The sequence below is a fragment of the Pieris brassicae genome, chromosome 4, assembly GCF_905147105.1.
Source record: "Pieris brassicae chromosome 4, ilPieBrab1.1, whole genome shotgun sequence".
Taxonomy (NCBI): Eukaryota; Metazoa; Arthropoda; class Insecta; order Lepidoptera; family Pieridae; genus Pieris; species Pieris brassicae.
This window is the reverse complement of record NC_059668.1, coordinates 17,888,487-17,897,178: the sequence shown is the minus strand read 5'-3', so window position 1 is coordinate 17,897,178 and position 8,692 is coordinate 17,888,487. Positions and strand designations below refer to the sequence as shown.

General features: G+C 31.7%; 1 non-coding gene across 1 annotated transcript; it reads right to left on the bottom strand.

Annotated features, from left to right (window-relative positions):
- Positions 1-2,714: 2,714 nt before the first annotated feature.
- On the bottom strand, positions 2,715-2,786 carry Trnaq-cug. The gene has a single exon. It is a non-coding gene; the product is annotated as a tRNA-Gln (tRNA).
- Between the last annotated feature and the right edge of the window lie 5,906 nt (positions 2,787-8,692).

Below are 8,692 nucleotides of genomic sequence, written 5' to 3'. Positions count from 1 at the left end.
TTCATGGATTTCTATATCTGAATAAGAATCGGTTGAATAGCGTCTACCAAATCGTGTGGAAATTTCAAAAGCGCTTTTCTCTAATAAATCCAAGTGTATCCCCCTGATAAGTTATCAATGGGTTTGGGATACCCTTTGCCCGTATTAATTAGCTGATTAGTGATACGAATCTCAGGGATACACATATATAAAGTAGACTAGCGACGATTATTATGTTACTTGTTATAAATTATATTTGGCCGAATACCGAATCTGCCGACTTTTGAGTCTACGAATATTTAAGTGAAGTTTTTATTATTCTGTGATTAGATATATAGACTAATATAAATAATCATTGTTTATATTGACTTAAGATAGTATTTAATCATTTGATTTTTAAGAAAAATATAATACTGACAACTATGAAAAAAGTCGTTAAGAGCCAGATATAAATTGTTAGCGTTGATTAGTTTAATTATAAAGAGAAAGGACATCCTATAAGGTTTGTTTCGGTAACCACGACAATAAAATATACATTTTTGGTCATCCTGATAGACGCTTTGACGTTCCTAGTTCCCGATACGAGAGTATATAAAATTTATACATATCGAACGGACTCAATATCATCAACGTCGTAATTAACTTTTAAAGTGTCGACCACAAACTCAATAGTCAAAGAGCTAGGAACTAAAACAACACGGCTCGCGTTACGAGTTAGTTAATTGGAGTACAAACTTGTGATGTGGATGACCCTCGTGTCGCGACAGTTCGTTAGAACATATGAATGAATCCACTCAGTGAATTTGGGTCTGGCACTAGAACACGGCTTGCTGTACTTTGATTAAGTAAAAGCTTAGAATTTAATGGTCTAAACAATTCTAACAAATGTTAATTAGTTGTAAATTTGAAATCGATATGTTATGCTTATTCGTAGATTTAATTACTTTATCGTGTCATTTCAATGAAATGGTTCTAAAATAATAAAAAAATATTTCATATAGTTATGTGTAACAAGTCATTTGACTCCATTAATCTATGTATGTATGTAAAAAGTTTGTTCACATATAACTACGCAAAGGCAAAGCAAATTAGAAACCTTTTATTTTTCCGAAAATTGAATTGTTCTTGAATATAGTAAACAAATGCTGTACAAAAACACATCAATATCGGACGTGTGTCATCGCAAACACGTCCTGATACGTGGTACGAGTGTTGAGAAATTCCATCTGTTCTCATATAATATTCAGCTAAATAATGTTATTTATGGGACAAGGAAACATCGTAGCTGTAGAGTATGGAATGGTAAAATTATAAATACCGTTAAATTACAATGTATCTCACGATATAAATAAAACTTTGAGCAATTAGGTTAGTAAAAAAAAATTATTGGCAGAAAAAAGATGGCCGCCAACTTTTGTGTGTGTATTAAAATTTTCGCGCGGTGGTGCTGAAAATTTGTTTGTATTGTATCTTAGCTCCCTTTTTGTGAACTTTCCATATGACCAAATTGTAACTATCTGAGGGGCCTGTAACTGTATGGAGTTAACAGAAGAGATGTAGCAAGAGTTATTTTTCTGGAAATCAAATTTTGTTTGGGGTTTTTTTATAGCCTATCAACGTGTTAAAGAGTTAATACAAAAAACAACAAAAAATTTGTATGAACATCAGAATCTGTTGGAATACGTTTATCGCATACTATTGTATGGAAGACTTTAATCGTGAAATTTTACAAAGTATTTACTTACGGCTCTGTCGCGCAATCTGGAAAGCAGCGAAGCGCTCATTTTACCTCAAAATACGGTTTTGCATGTTTAAAATCTTTTTTGGTATGTTCGCTATGTTATTGGCATAAGTGTTTCACTTGGGGATTTCAAAATTAACTTAGCTGGCCTGACCTGGCTTGGCTTTGGTAGGTATAAATCAAAACATAATGCGGTAAATTTTTTCACAATATTGACAGATACTTATGTTAAAAAATAAAATATATCTTAAGGAATTTATAAAGGTGATAACTTACTAAGTTATCTCAATAAACAGCAGTACATACTAAAATAATTTACACAGAAAACGGTTCAATGTTCCAATAAACAATTTCTGTTTAGTTTGAGATTAGTTTGAAACACTAAAGCCGAGCCTTTATTAAGCAAAATTGATTTCATTATATCATGAAAACGCGAAGCCTAAACCAATATTATATTAAAATTGTTCTTTACTAACTAACAGTAAACATTAACATGCTGTTAAAAGTTATCTAGTATTGGTTGGTAACTTTATCCGTAGAGTGTATTACAAAAATAGGAATATATAAATGTTTTAAAGATTAGAACAGAAAGCATGGGCTTGCTTCCGGAGATGCTTGGATTGTATGTGCCTTAAAAGTATTTAAGATCCATCCGGGGATGCATGCCCTGCTGTCTGAGTGAACTGGCCACCGCCGCCCGTCATCAATTCAGTTTAGATGTATCCTCAGCTTTGCACCAGAAATTGATATTTATATTTTGAACAGGTTTGGCACGACAGAGATGAATGTAAGTTACTTTTTTTTTAATAGTAATAAAACTTGTTAGTAGTTTAAGGTAGTATGTATGTTAGTCTGTATACATGAATTATAAAATAAAGGAACCGGATGATAAAGATGTTAAGCTAATCAAAAACATTTCACATTTGAGAATAGTTCGTTGAAGACATACAGTAAATAATTGTAATGAAAAGTAAACAATGAAAGTAAAAACAGTAGGTCCCACCGAGATTTGAACTCGGATCGCTGGATTCAGAGTCCAGAGTGCTAACCATTACACCATGGAACCTTGCAATCAGGAGATGAATCTAGAAACGCATACAACACATTTAGACTGTTCTTTGAAGAATTTTCTTGAATATATGCGTAGTCCAGTGTCCAACCGGTCATATACACGAAACATCGAAACGGTTTTATAACTTCAAATTTAAAACAAATAATCGTAGAATTAAGATATATTTAACGCGTATTTTATTCTAATTATTATATTCTATCTATTTTAAAATACATCACAATTACTGTTAACGTACATTTTCCGTCAAATAATAGAAATTTTACACTTGCAAATCCAAATTTTAGTTTTTACTAGCAATTATCTATTTAAAAATAGTTATTCGATTAACAATGCGGTTAGGCACTATTGCCAACGTTTTTATTCAAACTGATTAGCTCACTACTGAATGTATCAAGCTCTCAATAAGTAGCGTTCATTCTGTTGTAAGAAAGAATTCGAACGACAGGTGTCTGATCTCCTACGTTAGTTTTTACAGACGGAGTTCAGACGTTGGAAATGAATCAGGGATGACAATGTTACGGCAAGAGGTACTCTCTCTTCAAACAACAGTTACGGAACAGTTTATACAAAAAATGAAAGTGGTAGAAATAGTCACTTTTATTCATATTAATATGTCTTGACAAAGGGAGGATCAGCTGCTCATCTAACAACGTAACAAATTCAATATTCAGATACGTCAAAGGAATGCGTGAGCCACATTCGATTACAATATTCATTTTTACCTCAATATTATACGAATCCACTAAGATAATTCAATAATAGACCAAATTTATGTAAAAGAATTTGGTGTATTTTCCAGCGGATTGTGAAATATGTATTAAAAGTTATATGTAATAAATGTCAGGAGTATCTAATATGTGTAGAATGTATATTAGCTGCACGCAGCCAAATATAGTGGGTGAGAATTGTGAATATATTAATAAGTACGGGATGTCTGCACCAAGAGACCTAAGGGTAAGAGGCTCATAGTGGTGTAATTTTCACGGCTATCGGGCAGGCTCACCAGATAATTAAAGGCATATAGGAAGCTTTTCACTTTGGAAGATAGAGAGAAATGAATAAGACAAAACAATATTCAAATCTCATTTATTGTAAAGAAACAACATCTTAAATACCTATATTTAAAACTACTCCTACGAGCTGTCGGTGTTTCGCTCATCTTCAGCTATTAAAACTTGCAACAGCCGCGTGGGCCGTCTCAGTAGTTGGTCAATGTGACATCTGAATAGCCTTTACTTTTCTTAAAAAAAATAAGATGCAAGAAACACATCCGAGGCTAAAGGGTAATCTCATCACAATGTTTTTTTCTCAAATTTTAATAAAATGATTTGTCTCTTAATTTAAGAGCTAAATTGGTTTAAGTCTTAAGCCATTTTAGGGCTAACATTTCCATTATTATATGAAAATTTTTGATGTGCAATTTTAACCAGAGTTAAAAATTTAAAAACCTAATCGCCGTAGCTAGCCGCGTCGTACATTAAAAGTTTCCTAAGCCATTTAGGGTAAGATTGAAAGTCAAAATTGCTTTATATGACTCAAATATGTAAATCAAAATCTAAATCTGATACTTTATTTAATTATTGTTAGCGTTAGGTCTCGTATTAATACGTATTAATTGCCCTAGCCCTGACTTAATCAGCTCCTACTAACTACAGTCAAAACCGTTTATGTGTAAACACTAATTTTCATACAGAGGGCAATCTTCAATCTCTGATCGGTCCTCTAAAGGATTGGTTGAAAAAATAGTTTGGTAACTCAATCTATGATATGAATATTGGCATGCTTTTCTGTAGAAATGGATTGAATTCTCGATCTAAGTAGGCTAAAATTGGATTGAGATTGAATATTAGTTTTGGCCGTATGACGACTTCGCTTAGAACAACTCACCGGTTATATTGACCAAAATCAAAGGTTGGATTCTATTTTATCAGGTAGTTAATAACAACGTCATTGGTATTTGTAACCAAATATGAGTAGTATGTCGTTATAACAGATTTTGACTGTATAACTAACTCTAACAGGATCCGTCATTTAATTTCTTTAAGAGTTATATTCATCTTTATGGATATTTATATATCTATATATCTATTTGATTTAAATAACGTATATTTATATCTAAAATAAGAAAAGTATTGGAGTTTTTGGCGTTCAATCCCGTCTTCGCACAGCTGTATAATTATATTATTGAATATGTAACAGTTAGACATGTGTTATACCGGACTCTTTTGTAGATATTGATGTGTCCTATTAAACTGTAGAGCATAACTTTATTGTCAATGGTTTCGCAACGTAGGGATTTTTATTGGTATATATCTCACCCCTCACACATTAACGGAGTTTTTATATGAATCCCTTACGTTTTTGAAACTATTAAATACCTATGTTCATCAGAGTTAATGTGGGATTGTAATGGTGAAAGTATTTCTCAAATCAGTCCTGTGGTTTAGGAGCCAAACAAACAAGCAACCACATATTTCCTCTTGATTATTAATTTATTTAACAATCAAAAGTAATAATACCCTTAGAATATTCTCTTTAAAACTTTATTTCAATAAAATGGCCATCCTTGGTTGGATTGGTTGAATAACAACACTTTCCTTTGTTTAATTGGTTTAATTCCGGCTTACGTAAACAATACTTGCTACTTTTGAAAAAACTTTGCACTCGAAGCCACAGTTGAATTGCATTTCACAAGTTGAACATTCAGCTATCAAGTTGCAATTCAATTGGATGGATGCCTTCTCATTGTATCGTTTGTAACTTCTCTTTAAGAATCCCTATATGTTCTTATTAATTACATCATTTATTTCGTCGAATTTTGATATATTCATGGTATTATATTAGTGTGCATATATGTGATAATTATACACACAAAAAGTATCTCTTGTAAGACAGTTGTAGAATAGTATTTGTTTTATAGAAATCTGAACAAAAATTAAAGTAATAAAAAAGAATGAAGTAAGCCTGTTACGATATGCAAGCTTTATTTTATTATAGTCACAATTATAACATAGAGTTCTGCACTCACTTACTTGTTTATTCGGCGATGGGTGATTTCTAGCGGGTGCCAAGCAAATAATAATACACATATACAGTTAAAAACTGGTTAGATTTGACCCTGACTGTACTTGAAGATTGAAAAAGTTAAAATGATGTAACCTTTTAAAAGATTTTAAATATTTACGACGCAGAAGTTAAGTTAGAGTGTTATATGATAATAATAATCCGTTAATAGCTAAGCAAAAATAATGTTATTTTATTTCATATGTGTTTAAATAAAATGTGTTAGCTACATAACATAAATAAATAACACTTATGTCTCGGTAGAGCAACAGCTTGTTTTCTAATAACAAAGCATGTTGAAATCCGACACTATTTCATCACGATGATTAATTTACACGTTATACCATTACTCATGTCAACTTAATTAGATCGTAAACTCAAAACTATGTATGTAAATACGCAATTACATAATACTTGATTAAATTGAATCCATATTTAAACAGCGTTATGTTAGAATTGGTTGTAGGCGATTAACGCTCGATAGCTGTTGAAGTCGTAATTGCTACGAACCGTAGATTCAAAGATGTTTGTGTTGAAAATAAAAACACGACCTTGGGCTGTAAATAAAGAAATGGCTTGTAGGGTTACTTCTTTCTGGATTCTAAACAATTATTCACTGCTTTTACCGTTAAATATATCTGTTGGGGTCTGCTCTGTCTCTGAGACGAAATGTTGGTGGAGCTAGCTATTTCTTGTTATTTACGACGTTATGTCAAGGAACATATAATTGGATTTGCGCATACAGCGCGAATAAAAATCAGTAAATAATTTATAGACATAAGATTTATTATCAGCAAAACACACACACAGAAACACACAAAATAACAATAATAAAAAATAATGAGAGATAACATTTTTTTTTCTTTTAAAGAACGAGGTAAGTTTTAAGTGTGTAATGCGCGTGTGCTGTGGTTGTAATTCCATTTCTATGAATAAGATCAGAGAAGAAAGTAGGTAATTTGATATAAAAGTTAACACCATACACACTTATTGTTTTATTAATTACTTAACACAAGAAGATGATATTATTATTATTACCCGTTGTTCTTTATTATTTTATGTGTTTAGTACAAGTAGAAGCGGACTCATCGAATAATAAATAAATGAAACAATAAAGCATCGTATGTGTGTTACGGGTACCTAACGTGTCCTTTAATCATATTTCATTGATTCTGCATAATGGTTTATAAATAGTGGAAGTCAAAGTTACAGTTCTTGTACATAATTTGACAAACGCCCATCTAAATTTCGTTATCTGGTCTTTGGTTTGATACTTCTATATTCCTACTGCTAACCTCTAAGTTACTTTGTAGGAATACTCATAAAACCAATTTCCAGCAAGTCAGTGGATCGAATGGTTGATGATACTACTTTTAGGTCGGAGGAAACGCACAACATCATACTTCCACAAATATCGGAAAACATACTACATAAAAAAAGTTGAGAATTTTCTAGCAGGCTATTTTTAGTCGACCTCTTTTACTGAATACAGTTAACATCTAGGAAGACATACCTAATGTACGGTAAATGCTATTTAATATGCAAATGTTTTAAGAATAGCTTCCTAAGTCAAAACAGTGGGGATCCTTGTGATGCAAATGAAGACAGTTGCACTTGCTTTGGAAATTACACTTGCAGATTCGTTGTTCATTATTTATTAGCTATATTTAGAACTGAAGACTTTATATTTAAACGTAGTCTAAACACAAGTAACGTAGCTATTTAATATAATATCATTACTTTCGTGCAACATTATTACGTGTGATAGTCGTAAGGTAAGATTAGTAAGGTAACAAGTAAAATCCAATACATTGATCAAATTCTTACACTAAGAGATTTCAACTAAAACATTTCGCACATATGACGAACATAATAAAAACAGTAATAGGTACACGTCACCTAACTTAATGTTATAGTATTACGTTACACGTCAACAATAATTAGTATATAAATTATTGTTGAAAAAATTATCTTTATTAATTATTATTGACGTGTCAATTTTTGAATCAGTTTTATTGGCAAGATGGTTCTAATACCATTTTTCATTACCGTACGAGCCAGTTTTTGGCACTTAGAAAAGAACAATGTGTAACGGACTTTTAACACTGGACCTGTAGGTCAAGAATCGCGCATTTGGCTAACACAGGTGCACCTAAATTTTATAATTAATATAAATTCAGATGAAAATGTAGAAATTGGAAAATAATATGATGAAAAGTTTTGCGAAAATACGACGCTTGATTTACGTGAGTTCGGTATTGTTGAAGTTATGTTATTAATCTCTTATCGGAATAACTTTGTGACAGCTAACAGTTGGTTTGGTTTCTGGAGTAAAAATACATTTTTAATAAGCTTTCAAGAGAATACACTTTTACTAGGAAAAACGTACTTAATATCGTTTCAACGAATCCTCACTACACATGAAACAAACTTACTACAACAAAAGGTAAGTTAGCATGCCTAAACTTGCCTGAATTGTTTCCTTGTTCTAAGATAGGTTACTTTGTACTGGATTTAAATTCAAAGAACGCACCAACAAAATATCGTATAACGAGCTCAGAAACTCTTGTCTATAGACACCCTTCATATTTACACAAAAAGATTTAAATGAAAGGAAACAACAACTGTTGTTAATACCGCTTTTAATCATTCAGTTATGTTTTGAATTTAAAAATGTAATTCATAGCAAAAGTATGCAGGGCCATTGTAAATTCCGCAAAACGTTTCAACTTCGGAAGATGTTTGTCCCATGAACTCCCGTGATGCTTATTTTTTTATAGGTAAATACGAGATAGTTCTATTTTCATTTAAAAGTGTATCGTCTTTAACAGTATCTG